Genomic DNA, 22,151 nt, shown 5'->3' with positions numbered 1-22,151 from the left:
ACGCAATGTACCTATTTTTTTAAGTAATCAACAAACAATAAGTTTTCCACATCAATTGGAAGAATCCTTTCCACACCACGGGGCAAGTGGTGTCACAGTAAATCATTCGCCACATAGTCAGAAATGCGTTTGACTAACCCACAATCAGCTTTAACCCAAATTTACATACAATTAAAAGTAAACGAAAAAAAAAGAAATCAACTGCGTTCAAAGTGGTGAAAGTTCGAAGCCCAACCAACGCATTAGAAAATTCCCACTCCTTTCTAATTCCATTTAGCCGCATAAATCGAAAATATTTGGCCGAAGATTACAATGCTAGTCGACATAGAACGCAACATAATAGCTAAGAACAAATAAGCAACAAAGAAAAAAACTATAACAAAACACTAAAAATGTGAGTTGCTGCGAAACAAAGAAGTCTGGTGGTGGTGAGTGGCGCATAAATGTTGTCATCTTGACGATTTAAATGCGAACTCTGTTCCCAGAAACAGAATACCAACTACAATATGATTCCCATTGTTGTGGCTATAAAAAGGAGATTGCATTTAAAAATGTATTGAAAATAGGATAAAGGCTTGGGGCATGGATTGGACTTGAACACAACGCCGCAGAGCCTTTCCAATAGCGAGATGTGGAAGAAGTGTGGCAAAGCGATTTGAAGCGTGTGAGAGGGCAATTTTGATGAGCACAGTTACCACACACACACACATACACACATGCATAGTTTATACCGGTATTATCCCCATTTCGAAAAGCCAACATATCAGCATATCAGCATATTAGCAGTACATTTAAAATCATAACTGATCAATAAAACACCTAAAAGTATGGCCATTTAATGTGAGATCCTCGAAAAGATGCGCTGTATTTGGCCGCGAGCCAATGACCAGGTTGTTGCATTCACTCTCTAACTCATTCAAACAAACGAACAACAAGTGATCGGTCAGCTAGCCGGCCCGCTAGCCAGTTAAACAAACAGACATACGGACAGTCAGACAGTCAGTCAGTCATTGTCGCTGCCAATTAAACAATTCCGCAATCGAATGAGCTGAACTGGCGCGGCTATCGAACATTGCGACTGCGCTGTTGTGCGCACAGCGGGCTACAGCGCCTTTGCTTGGTTGCTTCTCGTGTGCGGCGACGCACCTGATAGCCGAATATATGCATGAATGTGTGTGTGCGTTGCATGAGATGGTTAGTTGCGTGCGATGTGTGAAACGTCGTTGCCGCTTTGCGTTTAATTGAAAAATCAAAACGTGCAACGTGCTGTGAAAAATGTCTGTACTGCTCGTACATGTGCATGTATATATATATGTATGTATGTATATGTGTATAAGCGTGTGTATGCCACTAGATGCGCCGAGCGTGCGAACAATATTGAATGTGTTATTGCATAAAGCTTAGAATGAATATGCGGCGTGTTTGGCAATGTGCAACGTGCAACATGCAACACGCACAAATCGATTACAGGCATGCTGACCATTACTTGGCGCATCACGACTTGTTATTCTGAGAACAGTGGGAACATTATGACCAAATATGCGGCAGTTACTTGAGGTGGGTCGATAGCCTTAGCTGTTGGTGGTTGCCTTTGTTTTTGTAATGTAATTAATTATTATTTTTATTAATTAAATAAATTTAATTTCTTTATTAAATCTGTGATTACAAAACCTTACAGATTAGATGCACATCAAGTTAGTTAATGCTAGTTTCTTAAGGGCTTAGCACGAAGAGTTAGATTTAAAAGGACCAGCGGTGACTGATGTTAAGAAATGCTGGGCATTTGAAGAATTTGCTGAATCGCGAAATTGTGTGGCATCCAAGTGTGGTCTACCTATCAACCAGGTTCGTTTGAAATGTCCGCGCAATGTTGACAAAAGTTTGCAGTTTCCGAATCAGATCAAATGTTAACTCGCAACCATAAAGCAGCACAGATTTTAAATTGGAACGGAATTGTGCAAAAACATCGCTAGACATTCCGCCTGTTGGTGTTATTTCGATCCCGAGATAACAAAAATCCTTCTTACATATGATCCTATTGATTTCTCTCCTGTCTACGGTGAAATGTGGGACATCATTCTCTAAGCAGTTCGAGATTTATTTCAACACCAACACCACCTTTAATAGATTCGCTTTGTATCTTTAGCAGAACCAGTTTCTTGAAATTTTTTCACCAACTCTTGAATTGTCGACTCATTCGGACGATTATTTCCACCTAAAAATCACGAAGTTTGCGATATGTTGTTCTTAAAGATCGACCATTTTCATAATGAATTTCAATAATTTTAAGCCGTTATTCTATCGTGTAAAATCATACACCTGTCTACTTGACAAATGATGATGATATAAAAAAGGCATCGTCTAGGAATTATTCACCACTGACATTTCGGCGTCAGTTTCGAAATACCCTTTATTATCATTGTGGAAGCATATCTTCACATTAAATTCCTTAGTTCACCCGACAGTTAACAAACTGCCTTACGGATAATCTGGCTCAAATGTGAGCTGTGGACACAACTCATTACTATAGGGTTAAGGGGGTATGCTAGTGTAGATACATGAATTTGAGGTGATTTTTCGGGTGCTAAAACTAAAAAATAAAAAATTTTATACCCTCCATTATTTAATAAAATATTTATTAATGTTTTAAAAATACATAAAAAAATTAAAAGTCTCAAAAAACGAAAAACTCAAAAAGTTGTTGAAGTGGGGGGTTAGCAAAAAATGGCGCGCCACACCTACCACGATTGCAAGCGTTCTAATGATCTGAAACAAAGAAATAAAAAAGACTATTAATCTTGAGGAATGCTGCTATCGTACTTACTACAAAAAAGTCGAAAAAAAATTTATTTTGGCCAAATTCTGGCTGCCCGAAAAAATTATAAATTTATTTACTACTTTTTGTTATTTTTCGGAACTTTTTAAAAATAGTAAAAATTTTATTTTGTTTATAATAAGAGTAAGTACAATAGATACTACTGTGGGCAAAAAGTAAGGCGAATTTATTTGTCAAACTTCGCGGGATTAAAATTTCGTTCTAGTTATTTTTTTCATGAGCTGGCAGCACTGTTAATAACATCTGGGCCAACTTTCATGTGAATGTCATTATCAGTAATATATTTACGCTTGTGTTTACCAAACGACCAAGAGTGCATTTTTCGATTTTTACAATGTCTGATTTGATTGAGCAGAGAAATGCCATCAAATTTTGTTTGCGGAATGAAATTTCGGCTGCGGAAACGTTTAGCATGTTGCAGAAGGCATTTGGTGATTCGACCATGTCGCAGAAAAATGTTTATAAGTGGTACAAAAACTTCAAAGAGGGTCGAGAACGTGTTGATGACTTGGAGCGCTCCGGACGACCATCGACGTCAACAGATGACCAACACGTCAATAAAGTGAAGGAGTTAGTGCTCAAAAATCGTCGGTTGACTGTTAAAGACCTTACTGATATGATCGGAATATCAGAAGGATCTGTGAAAACTAGTTTGAAAGACCATTTGGGCCTACAAAAAGTCAAATCTCGTTTGGTACCGAAAACTCTCAATTTCTCGGAAAAAAGTCGTCGCGTTGATGTGTGTGAAACAATGCTTTCAGACTATCAGGGCAAGAGATGAGACTTGGATTAATGCTTACGACCCTGAAACAACCGACCAATCAAGCGAATATAGTGCTAAAGGCGAGGCCAGACCGAAAAGAGCACGTCAAAGTCGTTCAAAAATAAAGGTCATGATGACAGTTTTTTTCGATTTTCGTGGTGTGGTGCACTATGAATTCCTTTCACCTGGCCAAACTGTTAATAAGGAATATTATTTGAGCGTTATGCGTCGTTTACGTGAAGCCATTCGTCTAAAAGGACCAGAATTATGGGCCAACAACTCTTGGTTTTTGCATCACGATAATGCACCGTCTCACACTGCACTCGTTCTTCGTGACCATTTCGCCAAAAATTCCACGCATATCGTTCCGCAACCACCGTATTCGCCTGATTTGGCTCCGTGTGACTTCTGGCTATTCCCAAAACTCAGGAGACCACTCCGGGGAACGCGTTTCGAGTCGATTGAGGAGATAAAAGCTGAATCGAAGAAGGTGCTGATGGCTATACCGAAAATGGACTATTTGGCATGTTTCGGGGATTGGAAAAATCATTGACACAAGTGTATTTCATCGAGAGGGGATTATTTTGAATGGGATGAAATTGATTTACAAGAATAAATAAAGGTTTTTCATTTTACAACCAAATTCACCTTACTTTTTGCCCACAGTAGTATACCTATATACTGAGAAAGCTCACACCAAATTACAAGTAAATCGGAAGTAATAAAAATTTTGACAAAACTTTTTAAGGACATATTTTTGAAAGGTTAAGCTTTGAGAATATAATAAGAAAACTATTTTTTCGAATTTCTACACTAGAATGCCTCCTTAAAAACCATTGTCAAAATGATATACATTACATTTTCGCAAAATATTCTTTCGTTTTCCATTCGCCAATTGAGCTCTCAAAATTTGTGGAATTATCCCACTGTGCGGCGCTTCTTCCAGCTTACTCGTACGCACCTGAATTCGAAATAGTGTTTGAGAGTCGGTGAATAAAATTCGCAAATACAATAAATTTCCTTATTAAATAACGGTGCTGCAGCTCAGACACAAACACATACACATACATATGTATACAAATGTACGTGTATGTATGTATGTACAAATAGTACATTTAGAACCATAGAAAAACTGATTGCGTAAAAGCCAAATGACAGCGCTGACCAACAACACACCACGCCGCGAATGGTTCATCGATCAACGCCGCTGATGCGCTGATTTGCGTTAATTTGCTGCGTTTCGGTGCGTTCAGTTGCGTCGCTTCTCTAGCTGCTGTCCACTTTGGACGCATGTGCGGTATTTCTGGGAAAGATAGCAATCGGAAGATATTAGCGGAGTGTAGTCATTTCTGTTACGCTATTTTATGTTTTTTTTTGCTTGTGTTTTCTGTCCACTTCTTGATCAAGAACTTGGACACTTCGTTCTTGGTTTATATGTTTGTGTGTAAATGCAGAAGTGCGAAGTTGTATAAAGTCGTTTAAATTTTGCGCTTAGTGCATATCAAATTATCATATCTGCTAATGTTTTTGCGGTTGATGATGCTTCTTGTTTCTGTTTTCTCTGCTGATGTGCTTTTCTTTATTATTGCGTAATTTATCGCACTGTATTTGTAATTTAATTTTTCTCACATTTGTCTTGGATTTGTTCTGGTCTTGTTTTTTCCTGATACGGAAGTTTTAGCTTTTGCTACAGTTCAACTTTGCCTTTGACCCTTTGATGACTTAACAGTACTCGTAATCGTGGAAGTAAAAAATTTTAAATATTATATTTAAAAAATGTTATGCGGAACTCTGCAAGAGTATGCACCTATTACTACATACATACATATGTATAATTATAAGTAGGTATTTGGAGATTACGAAAAAAATGCAGTAATGCTGGGAATATCGATCCTGATCAAACTTTGACTTGAAACGTATTAGAATAATTGGCTGCCCATGCGAGTGGGCTCACTTGGACAAATACTCAAAAATTCGTCCATTGTGATATAATACCATACAGGGGGGAAGAAGAAGGAAAGGAACCAATCAAGTGGAAAAAGGAAGCTTTGGTTTAGAGGATGACGGCGCTTCAACCTACTGATGAAATTCATCAGGTGCATCACGCACCTTAAACCCGCAATATCCGCAGAAGCAGAAAAAAGTGAGAGCCTAGATGCCTAAATTTTTGCCCGACGGGAGCAGGGCACCTAAGAAGGAGGTGCCGAGATGATTCCACCTCATGCTCCAGATAGCTTCTGCAGAAAGGACTTGAAGCAACTCCAAGTCTCAGCGCATGGGCACCTAACGGACAAGATCCGCTAAGGATACCTACCAAATTCGAAAGCTGCAGCTTTATTAGCCTTAGAAGTTCCCTCGAGCGCCCAGATCTACCCGTGGTCAGAAGGATCTCTCGACTTTGTCCGTTTGTGCACTAGCTCAGCGCTCGCTGAGTTGTCGCGAAGCCCATATTTTCAGAAGTAGACCACAAGTTCCTAGGGGAACCCCAATTCTTTCGTTTTGCGATCAAACCATCTCTCGGGACTCCTGTCTAGCTAGCTCATCAGCCCAGCAGTTCTTCTATAGGCGATGTGACCGGTATAAGCCTAATATCGAAGTATTTGAATGCAATCGGGGGAGAAGTCAGGCATTCCTCGACTAATTTCGAGCGCACAAACAACGAGCCCAAGGCCTCGATTGCCGCTTGATTGTCGGAGTAGATATTAACGTCTTTTACAGTAATTACAGAGGTAAGCAGCCAATTTACACACAGTGCTACTTCTGACCCTTTGATATGAGAATAATCAGTCGGTCTTACTTGGAATAGAAGAAACCATTGCCAAGAGGTAGAGAAACTGTATCGTTTGCACACCGAATCGAAATGCAGAAAACAAGTCTGTATACGTTCATCTGAATGTAATACAAACAAGCATATATATGTACACGAGGTGTGCCTATTAAGTTCCTATTAAGTGCCAATAAGGCAAGAGTAAATGAAGTTAGGAGCAAAATTTTGTTATTGACCTTAATAATAGTTTCGCTTTAACTCTACATTACGATTCCAGTGTTGCTTCCGGGATTGGAATCCGCAATCTTAACCTCCAAATTTAACACAATCCTCCAAACTTAACCCGTTCAGCACGGCGGCTGCAGTGGCAGTTCTCTTGCGATGCGACTTTATCTTGGGAAATAAGTAAAAGTCACCGAGGGCAATTTTGGTTGTTGCTCTTGTAGCAGTTCACAAGACCACACCAAGTACAGTGAAGTCACTGACAGCGGTTGTCCGCTAACTAAACTAACGTTAGGGGCAGGAAGCAGGCTGTTTCGAGAGTGTGAGTCGAGATTAAAAGGGGTTTAAAGAAAGTGGTTTTCAGGTTGCAAGTGATGGTGGTTAATATCATGCGGGGCACCTTCACATGCATGACGGGCATGTTTCGAGTACATCTGGGTAAATTCTGGATGAGAGGGAAATGAAATTGCCTATGAGCTTGTCAGAAAGATGTCGAGAGAGCCGGTTTCAGTTGTCCTTATCTCAGACATCGTTGTCCCCTTGGCTGTTGTGAAAGGGAATCTGCGCAATTTCTTTCTTAAAAAAAACACAAGACAGATGGAGTTCTATCTTAGAGTGTGCTATCTGAAAAACACTTTGGTCCCAGTACGACTTAAGCAGGCCGCTTAAAGTTCTAGGGATCCTCCGCCAACTCATAGCGATGTTCACCGCTCACTGGGGGATCGGAATTCATGCGCAGAAGCTTGAACTTCCCTACAACTCCTATTATAGAAGCTGTGGGGATACTGCTGAGAAAGAGAATGGTGATCACATTTTTTGCAAATGTCCGGGTTTCGCTTGAGGTTCCTTAGTGTGCCTTTTGGAGATATCCTGAGGGAGTTCTCCAGCCTGGATTCCTTTTCTCTACTCCACTATATCTACAGCACGAGATGGCTGCAGATGGGTTTTCTTCCTTTAACTCTTGTAATTTTCGCAGGTAGTGGTCTACATTATGGTATCAAGACGGTTCTCTAGAGCTACTTGTAGTGTACCTATGGTACTTTTGCTATCTAACCTTCCTACCTAGGAGTTTAGTCCGCTACAGTGTTCAGAACATACATAGTACAGCCAAAGTAACGCAGGCCTCGTGATGCAGCTAAAGCACTTCGTCTGCAAGGGGTGCTGGTTGGACTCCGATAGCGAAATAGAAGTGCGACAGTTGAATTAGGTGAATGACGCTAATTGGTTCTCTGTATACTGAAAGGTGAATGGTTATTGTGTGTAGTTATAAATCCCATTAGTCGTGTGATGCAGATTACTCCCATTGCGCCTAGAAGGTAGTTCTGAGTCCTGCAATTACCTACTGGTGAAGCACCTCAGCAAGGCGTGCTTTGTTGAGCTCCTTGTCAGAAAGTAAACATGACTCACTGTGCAGATGTTATAATGAGATATCCCGTGCTCGTACTGAGTACAATATTTTGGCAGGTCTGTTGCTTCAGACACTTTATATCACTTGTCTCAGGCGACCAGATTGGCTGTGCATAATTTAGAACTGACTGTCCGATCGCCAGCCATATTTCTATGTCGTTACCATAAGTACTACCGACTAACGATTTCAAGACTTGTTGCGGTTTATATCCTATGGGCAATCGCGGACGCGTATAATTCCTGAAGGAGAGCAATATTGGTGCTATAGAGTGGTTACGAAAACGTGGAAGATTTGATTGGCAAAAAACTTGCACAAGGAAGGAGTAATGAACCTGCGGGTTGTTGTGGTTCGAAATCCAGCCGTTGGTGCCGAAATCGAGTTCAGGATATCAGCGTAGAATTGTCTAATTCTGCATCTGGCAGGAAAAAATTAACGATAAATAGCATAGTGAATATCGAAGAAAAGATAAACTTAGTATTCAATCGGGAATTGGCTTTCGTTGGTCATTTCGCAACTTGTTCTCACTCAATGCTACTTTTATTTACGGATTTCGGGACATACTCAAATATCCGACACTGTATCCAGTGTCAAACCATGCCACACAGTATTTGCCTTCGCTCTGAATGCGGATAAAACATAAATAAAACTGGATATCGACTCCAAACTTTACTCTTTGTAGACAAATTTTTACGAAAGACGCAGTGTGGTCAGTGCTCGAAATTGAATGGCTCCACCTGGTATATTCACATCACTTGCAGGCGAAGATAAAAATTAAAGGGGATTAATATTTTTGTGAAAATACCTGAAAAATCAGATAAGCATTCTGGATGGCACGCCAAGAGGCTATCAACAGGCCAGCAGGGCGCACTTTCATTTTCTGACACTTTCCCTTTCAATGCAATTACGGTATTATGGACAATGAGTGTTACCCATAAATTGCAGGGCAAATGAGATTTATGTACCTCTGTAAGGCATAGAACAAAAGTAAAAGTGTCCAATGCCATTTATGCGTTCCTACCTGAAGAGGAAAAAAAAACTCGTTTTCGAGATTGTTGAATACGTCTGACCACGCGTTTGATGCACTTGCTTTGTTGAAAACCAAATCCTTTGCAAAACATTTAGAACTCTCAGTACCGGAATGAGACAAAATGCGTTTTTCACGTATTTGCTTACTTACGCATTTTCTCCACTTTGTATTGCGTTTCAATAGAAATTTGATATGAGCTGCTTAGCTAAGAATAGTCTGACGGCAGGATGTGCGTAGAATCCTTACTGGCTTTTGATGTGTGCGTGCGTATGCCTACCTGCTATTATTGTTTTGTTTATTCCACTTGCCAATCGAACACAAGGGCAATATCAACCAACACCTCTGCGCTGCGAGTTTGATTATTTTTGTTCTATGGATGACATTTTTTAGCTGATGCTTTTGTTCTTTTTGATAGGCCTTATTGTTTTCTGCACTCTTTACTATTTCGTTTGTGTTGAGTTTCGTTTGCTGAGTGGTTGTTTGATGTTTTAAATTTGTTCGGGGCGAGTTCGCTGTTGAGTGAGTATGCGAATTTCGGTTTGCTATGGATTCTGAAATGCTGTTTGGGGAGAAACTGCGTGGGAACCACACCTTGCAAAAATTGTAAATATGTAGATTTTTCTTTTTATTTGAATTATATTAATGGAAAACGAAGAAGTTTTGATCTGGGTATAAATATATTAGTAATCTTAGCCCTCGCTTTTTATAAATCTATAAATTAAAAAAAAATTATAAGGTATAATATTTTATATTTTGCTCTCTTAACTGCACATTGATAAATACCCATTGAACTTTGAAGGGTACATCCCAAGATTGTCTCTGTTGTTTTGTGTGCATTCATTTTTTTTGCCGGGACAGACTAGCAAGTACAGCAGTCAGACACAATTAAGTCCATTGCACTGCACTCGGGTTCCTTTTTTAATTTTCTTTAAATCTACTCGACCTCCGCAAAAATCTGAGGAGATCTTGTGGTGCCAAGGAACCAAGGTGGTCCATTCGTAACACATCAGTGCCAAAGACCTCAAGCCTGATTCGAGCGAGGGCCGGACAGATGCACAAAAAGTGGTTCGCCATCTCATCCTCATCTCCACATACTAGGCAGAGTGCACTGTCTTGCCACCTTGTCCACCTTTTCCATGTGCTTTGCGCATAGAAAGTGGCTTATCAAGGCTGTCGTTACAGACACATACAGACCTGCCGATCCATCTGTTTTCCACAACAAACACAGATGCATGCATTCCAAGAGCGAAGTGTAGTTTTGTCCCGCTTGATTCCACGTAGACACCAGAGCCGGAACCGTGCTCGGTCCTGGAGCCATTCGTGAAAATGCGAAAACAGTGTTTGCCGGGCTCATTTTCTGGCTTTGACCACAGTTGAGCCTCTGGCAGTACCACACTGTATCTCTTGTCAAGCACGACTCTGGATGTCATGGAGTCAAAGGGCATGGCGAGGATAGTTGGATCGAAGTCCATGCCTACTCCGTTGTCCAATACCGGACGGCGGCCGTACCAATTCCCATTGTGTTTTAGCCTGCAGATGACCTTCAAGTCCTCTCCTTGGATGAAAACATCAAGTGGTGCTAGATTAACCAGAGCATCTAATGCCGGGCCTGAAGTAGTCGGGAAAGCTCAGACGCAACAGATGGCCACAGTGCGTTGTAGTCTCGATAAGGTCCTCGTGACTCCCACGAGAGAGAGCCTACTCATCCAGACCACTGATGCAGAGGTGATAATTGGTCGTATCATAGCCGTTTTGATCCATATGACCTTGTTAGTAGGAAGACCCCACGTTTTTCCAAAAACATTCTTACACTGCCAGAAGGATGTCAGTACTTTGGATGTCTTTGTTCCAAGCTGTGACTTCCAAAGGAGTTTACTATCAAGGATTACTCTAAGATATTGGATTTCTTTGGATAGCTGGGTTGTGACTCCTTTTAGCTTAGGCAGAACGAATCCATCAAGCTTCCTCCATCTGGTGAAGAGGACAATACCAGTCTTGGTGAGGTTTGCCGATACCCCATTCGCGCAGCACCAAGTGTCAATCATATCCAGAGTTTTCTGCACTTTCCTACTCATTTAATTTTTCCTAAAAATTTCGCCTTCAAATGGGGGTGATTTTTATGAAACCCAGATGAAATCGAAAAATACATTTGACTGATTCTAACGGAAGGGAGCTTTATATATATACATGTGCAAAATAACAGACGCGACAGACGAACCTAATAGCAGGCCGTAGATATAGGACACAACCGAAGCTACGTTTATCGGTGGTAAAAATGTTCTCAGAAGGCCGAGAAGATGTGAACGACGAAAAGCGTGCCGGACGCCCGAGCACTTAAACAACAGACGAAAAAATTGATGAAGTGAAGAAAATGGTATTGGCCAATCGTCGAATCACCGTTAGAAAAGTTGTTGAGGACCTAGACATATCGATTGGTTCGTGCCATTTGATTTTTTTCAATGATTTGGGCATGAGACGGGTCGCCGTCAATGTGGTCTGAGGCTTGAGCTATGCTTATGCTGTTTTTGATTTTATTTAGGATACTTAGGTGACCGGTGAGGTTGCCTAATTTGAAATTTTCTTTCATGTGTAGCACGGGTGCTTGCGTAGCTGCTTCCTCTTGGATTGCTATATGAAGTGGTGGGAGATTAAGGAGTGCTTCCATGTCAGCTGTTGGGGTAGTTCTCATAGCCCCTGTGATGCATAGGCACGCAAGCCTTTGTACTTTTCCCAGTTTGGTTATCGCTCTTTGTTGGATAGATTTGCTCCACCATACTAGTGCCCCATACAGTATGATTGGTCTAACCATTTGGGTGTATATCTATCTGTATATATAGGAAACTCCAACTTTCTTTTTCTTGTGAAGGGGATAATTGTGGTTTTGTTAGGGTTGATCGATAGACCCTCCTTTTTACACCATTCCCATGTTGCGTTCAAGGCATTTTACATTAAGTCTGTTAGTGTCCTTTCATGGTTGCCTTTTATTATAACAGATATGTCATCTGCATAGCCAATGGTTATAAATCCCTTATTGTTTAGGTGCTGCACCAAGTCATCAACTAGTAGGGACCATAGCAGTGGAGAAAGAATTCCTCCTTGCGGACATCCTTTTACTGTTGTGACATTAAGTTCAGCTTGGCCTAACGAGGCTTTAATAATTCTCTGATTAAGCATTTGGCTTATCCAATGTGTTAATATAGGGTTTGCATCTCTTTTCTCGAGTGCTGTTTCCATGGATTTGTAATTTGTGTTGTCGAAGGCTCCCTCTATGTCCATAAAGGAACAGAGGGCTATTTCTTTTTGATTTAGAGCCTTTTCTATACGAGTATTGACAACGAGTGTGTGCAGTGCTGTGACTGTGGATTTCCCCAGCAGTCCCAGATGTTAACATTTTTGATTTGAACTAATTATCATTTCACTTGGTGTAGATTTGTACTGCCTTCGTACAAAGAATTCCCAATATCATTTTATCCCTCTAGCAGCCTTCAAAGTTCAGTTTTTCTGGCTTTTCAGAAAAAGGTTGAAACAATCCTTTCACATAAGAGTTAGTGAAAGGACTGGCTATAGATAAATTTTAGAGTCTCAGGCAAATTATGTATAGTCGGTTTTTTTCAGCATTTAAGTTGACTGTATTTGCTTCACTGTGATATGTATCTGATTTATTTTTATTACACAAATTTGTGTTTTCATCCATTATTTTTTTTTAGAACATTGAGAGGATTTTATACAAGTGAACCGCTAGGTACTGTACACCTTTCTTTCTTCAACGTAAGCGCGCTTGGTTACTTTCCGATCGGCAATGATATCTCTATATCGCACAAGCAGCAATAAGAAAGAAGTAATAAATAATAAAAAAAATATCTGTACTCGTATTTTTGTATTTGTAAGCCACAATGACTACCAAATCATACATTTGCCGCACAATACTTCTAATTACTGTAACTAAAAGCACGACTCCCTGCAATGTTATAATGATCAGACACAATCGGATTCAATTGGTAAACCAGCAATGGCTTTGACATTTCTCGGATTTATGAAAATACCCAAAATACATATATATGTACATACATATATTCTGTTATATGTATGCTATCTGTGCACTTTTTTTACTAATTACTCTTCGAATTCACTTCTGGTCTGGTTCTCTATGCATTTGTATTAGTATTTAGTATCAGCCATACTCCTATTGTCCATATCGCCTATTACACAACGTTGTTATTGTCATCGCATTCACTTCCATAATTTTTGTGTCTCTTTTGTAGAATCATCAAACCATGAAATTCTATTTTTCTTGTTCATTGACCAAGCGATTTTTTTTGTAAGACTCTGCTACTTACTACATATATGTCGACTCATTCCATATGTATGCATGTATGTATGTATGTGGACAAATGCCTCTTGCTTAGTTAAACAGTAGCAACACAAAGTACTTTACCTACAATTCTTCAAATGCTCCCAAAGTTAGTCACGACTTTTCGTTGCATAGTAGCCAAATAACCTATGCAGCACTAACAAATAGTCCAAACTTTTTGACAAGCATCGAACATCAGTGGCCTGTAGTGAACAGGTGCCCTCTTGCTGCTCTGACAAATTGCTACCAGTTGGTTGCCGTGTATTGGCAAAAATTGTTGATGTAATTTTTTTTAATTCGTTTTGTTTGTTATTTTTTCGAATCTGCTATTACTTTTATTGGCATCCTCCCATCCTACAATGGGCCTAAAGGCGAAATTGGTGGCGTAAATTTGAAAAGTGGAGTTAGATACTTGAAATTTGGTATAGTTTACTGTAATGATATAAGATAAATAACGCCTACTTCTAACATCATCTGCATTTTTTCATAAAAACACCAATTACAGGGTCCGGCACTCGAATCGTAACCAACTTCAGACCGCTCGCGCAGCCGATGCACGGACATCAGCTGTCTGTTAGTTGGCTAATTGACAGTCCAGAGTATTGTTTACAAGCGCGCAGAAGTATTTTGCCCAGAGTAAACGCGAAAAAAGAAAATTAGTAATGGATTTCAAACGAAATAGTGTGATTGCACTATATTTGCCTGGAAAATCACAAACAGCGATTGTTCGTGAGCTCGAGAACCTTAAGTAGTGATACTGCTAGCAGCGCGGAACGTCATGGAGGTGCTCATCAAAAGACTGCAACGTGAAGGAGCGACTTGAGCGAAATCGCCGACGAGTGCCAGTCAAATGGCGAAAGAACTGAGAATATCTAAGCCAAGCATCCGTCGCATACTGAAAAATGATCTCAAAGTCGAGCCTTACAAGATCCAAAAAGCGCTTGATCTCACAATAAAGCTGCGACAAGTCAGACTTGAGATCCTTCGCTCTCTTGGCCGAAAGCAGTCAATTTCCGAACATTGTGTTTTCTGACGAGCAAATTTTTCAAATTGAGCAATGCGTAAACTCTCACAAAGATAAAGTTTATTTGATCGACCGTTCATACGAAATGTTGAGTCATCGATTGGCCGCCAGCAGGCAGCACCCGCCGCTGGTAAAGGTTTGGGCCACTGTAACCGCAGATGGACGCTCTCCAAACGTTTTCATCAAGTATGACGCGAAGGCAAATGCGAAATATTATCGGGAAAGTATTCTGGAGGTTGCTTTGAGGCCGTGAGCAGACAAGTATTTCGGTGGCAGACCATGGACGTTTCAACAGGACTCGGCATCGTCTCACAAATCTCGAGTGAACCAAGAATGGCAAAAAATAACGTTCCGAACTTCATAACGCCCACAAAATGGCTCTAACCTTCACCAGACGCAAATTCGGTGGATTATTCTCTTTGAGCCATTTTGGAGAGCAAAGTCTGAACTAAAAGATTGACCAGTCTCGAGGCGCTGAAAAAAGCCATTGTCCGCGAATGGACCGAAATACCTGCAAGTCACTTTCGGGCAGTTTGCGATTCGTTTCTTTACCGTCTCAAGGCAAAAGGTGGTCATATCGAGCAAAAGTAAAAGTAAAAAAAATTAACATTTATCTTATTCATCATTTATTTTTTTATGTTATTTGAATATGAGTTTCTGCAAAATGCTAGTATCGCGGCACTAACGTCAAAACGAACTCTTTTCGTCAGTTAGTTTTGGTGCCTTACTTTTGGTAGCCCACCATTTCGCGTATCAGCTGATCATTAGCCCAGGGATTGGCAAGGCTGCAAAGTACTTAAATGAATTGCTGAGTCGAAAAAAGGGCTATAAATAAATATTTTCACATTAATTTCACATAAGTAATTTTTTGCAGAAAGTAAGTTTTCACTCTAAAATACAAGGGCACATGGGGTATCTAATTTTGGACAACAGAAAGCAGTATTCATAAAAAAATCATATAAACTAATTTGAAATTTCAAATTGGAAAACATTTTTTCTTATCACTTTGGTGTTCGAATCCGAACACTACCGAATAGTAATTACGCGTCACGTGAAGAAAATAATTCAGCTCATGTGATTAATTTCTTTTTTGTTTTAATTTTTCCTTAATTTTCTATTTTATATACCTATAACCTTACCGCTGAGTTCTAAAAGAGCCGAGGAAGTATAGAACGAAGTTTTGTTATTGGCCAGGCTACTTTATATTTGATAAAAAAGCAGAATATGAAGGGGAGTTGGTTGTGGTTGATAGTAATCGTAATCAACATAATCACAACACTAATATTCTATACGGAAATCGGAACTGTTAGCAGTGATGTGTTAAATGATGGAGATAATTGTATACTACAATAAAGAAAAGTACTCACAAAACACATTACTTTCATTACATTCGGAGACTCGCCTCGTCATTGGCTGCAGTAAGAGCGTTGAAGCTGTGGAGAGCATTGCTCCCCGTTGAAATTATCATGAATACTACCAATACTATCAAGCGTGAAATAAAACGAAGAATATTTTTTGCCAACGGTGTTATTATGCTCTCGGTAAAAAGAGCAGATCACTCTCAATAACACTATATTAGTCTCTGATTATGTCGGTCCTCTTGCAGAGCATAGAAACGTGAACAAAATAGCGCAAAATATGAATAGTCGCTATTAGTATATGACAATTTTATTCTTCGCACAGTTTATGTTGTGCGTGAGCGAAAAGTACTAAAGAAAATTTAATAATGACGCCTTTAGGTTGACTTTATGTATGGAAAATTTCGTCATGGCCAAATATTCTTCTTTTTGCCACTCATGATTGAAGAACAAATACCTGAATGAACACAATATAGAGAGCTAGTACAGCCGCACTTGGCATGAGTGCTTGATGCTGCATTGCAAAACAAAGAATTTCAAGAGCCAACTGGCGAAGTGTTTTAGTTCAAAAGTATCAAACGACAAACGATAGTATTTAGTTAGAGTAAAAAAGCAAGAATAAAACAATGCAGTATAATAATTATATGGTAATTTTTTTAGCGCTCTTTGCTCAAAGGTGTTTCGAACTGCAAAAAAGTTGAAACAAGTGAATTTATTTGAGGGGGATTACTATGAAGAATACAAAATAGACAATTATAAAAAAATAAATATTCTTCGACATATTCAAGGCGGCGCAAAATTAATCACTTTGTTGGAAGTTTTGCTATTTTTGAAAATGGTGTCGTACGCCAATCATATTTGACACTTGTGAAGTAGATAGCTGCTGTAAACAAACAGACGAGCAATGTATCGCTTAAGGTTAAAATACAGACTTCCACCAAACAAATTATTTTTTTTTTATTGTACTAAGTAAGAAAGTTATTCAAAAACAAAATTGGATGACTAATTTTGTGCTGGACAACAAAGCTAAAAATTACTAAAGTTATTCATTAGATACCGACCGAAGTCCTCCAGCGAGTAATTTAAAATTGGTATTTACAGATGGCCGAATTACGGCACATTTGCGGCCAATATTTGAAAGAGATTATCTTTGAAACAGAAATGTCATGAATGGTTCTACACAAAGGTAATAAAGATTGTCCAATTAATTTATATAAAAATTTTGTTTGAGAATACACTTAGTGACTTATGGTCATACTAGTCTATTATTGCGACAAACTCAGTTAACCTCGGTGAGGACTGACTATATCGTCCCGACGGTAACATTCAATAGGAATTTCCTCTTTCTATCTAAGGAAGAATGGAATAAGGGATTCTCTCTAAACAACTTCCATACTATAGTCTATACAGATAGCAGTAAAATGGATTATGGTGTTGGAGCTGGTATATGTTCTCATAGACTTGGAATTGAAAAATCTGTGCGTCTCCCTAATACTAGCGGTGCCTTCCAGGCGGAAGTACTGGCAATTGGGGAAGCCTGTAGGCCACTAATCACGGATATCCCTTTTAAGGACAATATCGCTATTCTATCGGATAGCCAAGCTGGAATCCAGGCACTGGACTCGGCTACAACAACTTCTAAAGTGGTGGAGCAAAGCAGGACTAGCCTCACTACCTTCGTGAAAACCATAAAGTAACCTTAATTTGGGTTCCGGGACACCGGAACATAAAACATAGACATAACGAAAAAGCCGATGAACTGGCAAGAGGACGATCTGCCATGAATACTTTCTTGCAGTACCGGTATTCACACCATTAGGTGCAGTCAAGAATGCAATTTCCCTAAAATACCTTCGAATCGCAGATTGTAGATGGAGAGACCAGACGAAGTGCAAAATCAGCGGGACGTTATGTCCCACCTCAAGCAATCGTCGAAATTGATAAACATGAAACGACGGGACGCCTGGAGACTAACGGCAGCCATGACTGGCTTTTGGTCTATCGGAGAACAGGCTGCCATAATGGGTATCCCTCACAATACATACTGTCGCAAATGTAAACAACCGGAGAAAAAGGAGACAATCTTCTATTTCCTCTGTGAATGCCCTGCCCTATGGAAGGACATAATCTTAACCCTGCGCCGACCGCTGTTCGAGAATCTCGAACAACTGTCTGGCTTAGACGTCCACAACCTAATAAGATTCTTAAACCGCACAGACTGGATATAGTCATGCTGTAAATAACCGTCGAACAAGTTGGTAACGAAGATGTGGCAACAAAATGGTGCGGAAGCACTAGTTGGATTCTGGAAGAATAACCACTTTAACCAACCAATACACTTAGTGAAATTTTCCGGCGAATAAATTGTAATTTTTGGAACATTTTAAAACGCTAGCGACCTCACAAAGGCTGTTTTATTTATACTTTGCAAAAGAGAGGAAAAGGAGCCCTTTCGGAAAGGAGCGAACGGTTTCGAATATTCTCCAAAATTATTCAGACCGTTAATCAGCTGACTGGCTGTCATCACCGGAGTTGTCACATCGATTTGTTTAAAACCAAACTGAGTTTGTGTTAGTGTTATACGAAAAAAATCAAGGTAATCTTCGTTCACGCTACTTCGTTGCCGTCTGAACAACGGCTGAGTGGACCAGTGTGTGAATACCTGTGAAATGAGCGGGCAGAATTTTGTTGCCTAGTATCCGGTGACGGATCCAAACCTGGCAATCTATCATCCTTGAAGAATAAGTTGAGTTCCAATCAAAAATTATTTTGGGTGTATTGGTAACAGAGAAGAAGGGGTCGCCCACCCCTTAGATAGATAGACGGCGTAGAAGAAGACGCAGGCTTATTGGGATTTCGGGCATGGAGGACACGGACAGGAAGCCGAGATAATTGTAGGCATATGCTACAGCAGGCGAAGACCCGACCAGGGTTGTCCAGCCAACAATGATGATGATGTATTGGTAACACAATAAAATTTGCAATTGTGTTGGAGTTTCGGTAGAGTACCGAATAGGAAATAGAGTATTAGCTGATTATTTTTTTATCGAGTAATATATATATTGAGTAATATATATATAAATATATCGAAATATGAGCACATTACTATTGTTCACACTTGAGGTGTTAAGGGTAGTCAGAATTTTCAAAATATCGATTTGTTTGCAATTTCTTAAAGTATAATATTTTAAAAATATTGTGTGAAAATTTGATGTGAATCGGAGAAATACTTTTCGAGTAATTCAACAATTAACAAAGGGCGCTCGGTCGCACCGCAAAACTTTAAATGCGTTTTTCTCAAGAATTTCGATTTTTTTTTAACACTTAATTGTGGGGTTTTTCTCGAAAAACTGAAAAATATTTCCTGAGGCCGCCATATTGTAAATTAAAAACAAAGCTGCGATCAGGCACCAGATTATCTATTACTGATTCTCAATGAACCTTCAAGTACTTGCGGAGATCACTGCAAGGAGCTTCTGGAGAAACGGGCTCCACACGCACAGCGATAACTGTTACAATTATTAATTTTTTTTTGAAATTTTGCTACGTTTTTATTTTTGTAAAATAAAGCAATTGACTAGCAAAAACAAAAAAATATTGAAAATCATTTTCTGACTACAACTCGATTTTGAAGAGCTTTTATAGTTTCAGGGTTGTCTTATTATCAAAAATAGTTACAAAGTTTTTTATCTTCTTGACAAATTAATAAAGGGTGGTTAAGTTTTAAGGGCCGTTGTTGAATGTGAACCACACCTTAACGTCTAGTTGTCTGCTGCAATTGATTTATTATTTTTCAATTTCAGTCTAACTCAATTTGAACCATGGAAAAATACACAATCGAGAAACACGCTTATTATAAAAATGGGCGTTCAAATCAGAATGCACATCGCGCACTTTTCACATCAGTGGATTCGTCAATAAGCAGAATTGCCGCATTTGGGCAAATGATAATCCAAGAGTGATTGCCGAACAACTAAAGCACCCACAAAGAGTGACTGTTTAGTGCGGTTTAAGGGCCGCCGGCATCATTGGGCCGTATTTTTTCCAAAATGAGGCCGGTCAGGCAGTTACTGTGAATAGTGTTCGCTATCGTGAGATGATAACGAACTTCTTATGGCCCGAATTGGAAGAAATGGATGTGGACGATATGTGGTTTCAACAGGACGGTGGCACTTATCACACAGCTAACGAAACAATGGCTCTTTTGCGCGAAAAATATGATGACCGAATAATCTAACGTCGCGGCGATGTCAATTGGCCGCCCAGATTACGTGATTTGACGACGTTGGACTTCTTTCTTTGGTGTTATTTGAAAGAAAAGGTGTACGTCGATAAGCCAGCAACAATTCAAAAGCTGAAGGATGAGATAATTCGGCACATTAACGGTATAGAACCTCAATTATGCCTCAGCGTCATCGAAAATTTGGACCATCGGATGGAGGTGTGCCGCCGAGGCCTTGGCAGCCATTTGGCCGATATTTTGCTCCATGTGTTATTGAGCCATACCAATATTATCATAATAAAGAGAAATGACAATAATTTCCTAACAAAATTGTATTTTTTTCAAAATCAGCACCGGCCCTTATGACTTAACCACCCTTTATTACAATCCGTTGGTATTAAAACAGATTTTGTTTCTATAAAATGTTTGAATTTATGCCACAAATTTACTTTCTAGCCCATTGTGCATCCCACTAAATAATCATTAGATGTTTGGTTGTGTGTGAAACCATCGAGCCGTGACGCACAGCAGCCGCTTATGCTGTCACCGCATGCATTTGTTATGTACATGTGTAGGTGCATGTGTGTTTATGGCTTTCTTCAATGCGCTTCCGAACCAGTCACCACCTTTTAAGTCCCAACGCCCCAAAAACGTGCAACGGCCAGCTGCGGCGACATGCCCGCTGCTCCATGTGTGTACGAGTAAATGGCAGTGCAATCTCAAATCTTGCCGGTGGCGGCGGCGGTGCACTTGTTGAATGCACATAGGCACATGGGCCTTGTGGCAAAGCAGTGCATTGACAAATTATACGCTGATTTTCTTGTTTGGGCTTGTGTTTTGATGCTTACTTCGTTTTTGCTGCTTGGGCGGCAACTTGCACTAAATCATTGTTGTTGTATAGTACAGCTATATATTCAGCGATCAAGAGTGACATCAACGCGACTCGTACATATGCACATATATGCATACATACAAACATACACACACATATACATAGCTATAAATATACATACCTACATGGATTTAATTGTGCTCTCCAAAAACGTGATTAACTCATTCGCAACGGCCCACGGCCAGTGATCACACAACTAAATATGAATTGAGGAGTTTGTATAAAATATTTCATACTTTCGTTGTACTCACTGAGAATTTGTTAAATTATGCGTTTTCGTGCCACAAAGCTAACAAATATTTCTTGATTGGATTAGAACATAAATTAGGTTGTTAAAAGACGTTTGCGTATTTTAAAAATAATTTTGGTATAATAGACAAACATTTCTCACGCGTGTGTTTATGATTATGTGAAAAAATTTTGATTGAGAACCACAAAGTTTACCGTTCTTGGACATACCGACATTTATGTACATACGAATATACCTTCATATTCATATTCAGATGTACATGTGTATGTTTAAATTAAAAATTCATATTTTCTTTCACATCCTCTCACTGGATTGGGGGAGTCAACAAGAGGTATTAAACTAATTGACTAGATTCGATTTGTGGGGAGTTGGATAAGTCCAAGTACTCAGTCAAGAAAACCATTGTACTGCACCCGGAAAGATTACAGTAGAAACAATAGAGAGACAGAATAGATATTAAATGGATAGTAAAACGAAAAGACCGGTTTGAGGTCACTCTTCCGCGAATCTTTTGGATTCATTGGTGATATTAAGATATCCAGGAGAGGAAGAGTATGAGCTTTATTCATACTCAGTGCATCGCTACCCAACAGCCTAAGTCTGATACTAGAAAACGCCGGACAGCTATAGTAAAAGTGCTCTGCAGTGTCCTCATTCTCAAGCCAGGATAAGCATGGTAACCATATGCTGACCGCTGGCGTTGTGCCCAGTGATTACACCCACTAGTTCTGTCAGGTTCTTCTAACTAAGTTTTAGAAGAAAGTTCGCTAATTTCCTGTTTGCTTCTGTCACAAAGCATTTGGCTACAGAAGCCCAAAGCAGACCAGTGTCTTCTATGGGTAGACTTCCATAGTTGAATCGATGCAGAATTGACACCTAGAAAGGATTCAGTGCCTAGTGATATGCTTGCAGAGCCTTCACTAATCAGTTTATCAGCCAACTCGTTCCCTGTAATACCAGCCAGCCAGCCAGATCTATTGATGTAATGGAAGATTATATATATAAAGGGTTTTTCAATTGGCGCGGGTCGA

The sequence above is a fragment of the Anastrepha ludens genome, chromosome 3 (assembly GCF_028408465.1).
Source record: "Anastrepha ludens isolate Willacy chromosome 3, idAnaLude1.1, whole genome shotgun sequence".
Lineage (NCBI taxonomy): Eukaryota > Metazoa > Arthropoda > Insecta > Diptera > Tephritidae > Anastrepha > Anastrepha ludens.
Note: the sequence above shows the minus strand (reverse complement) of the source record.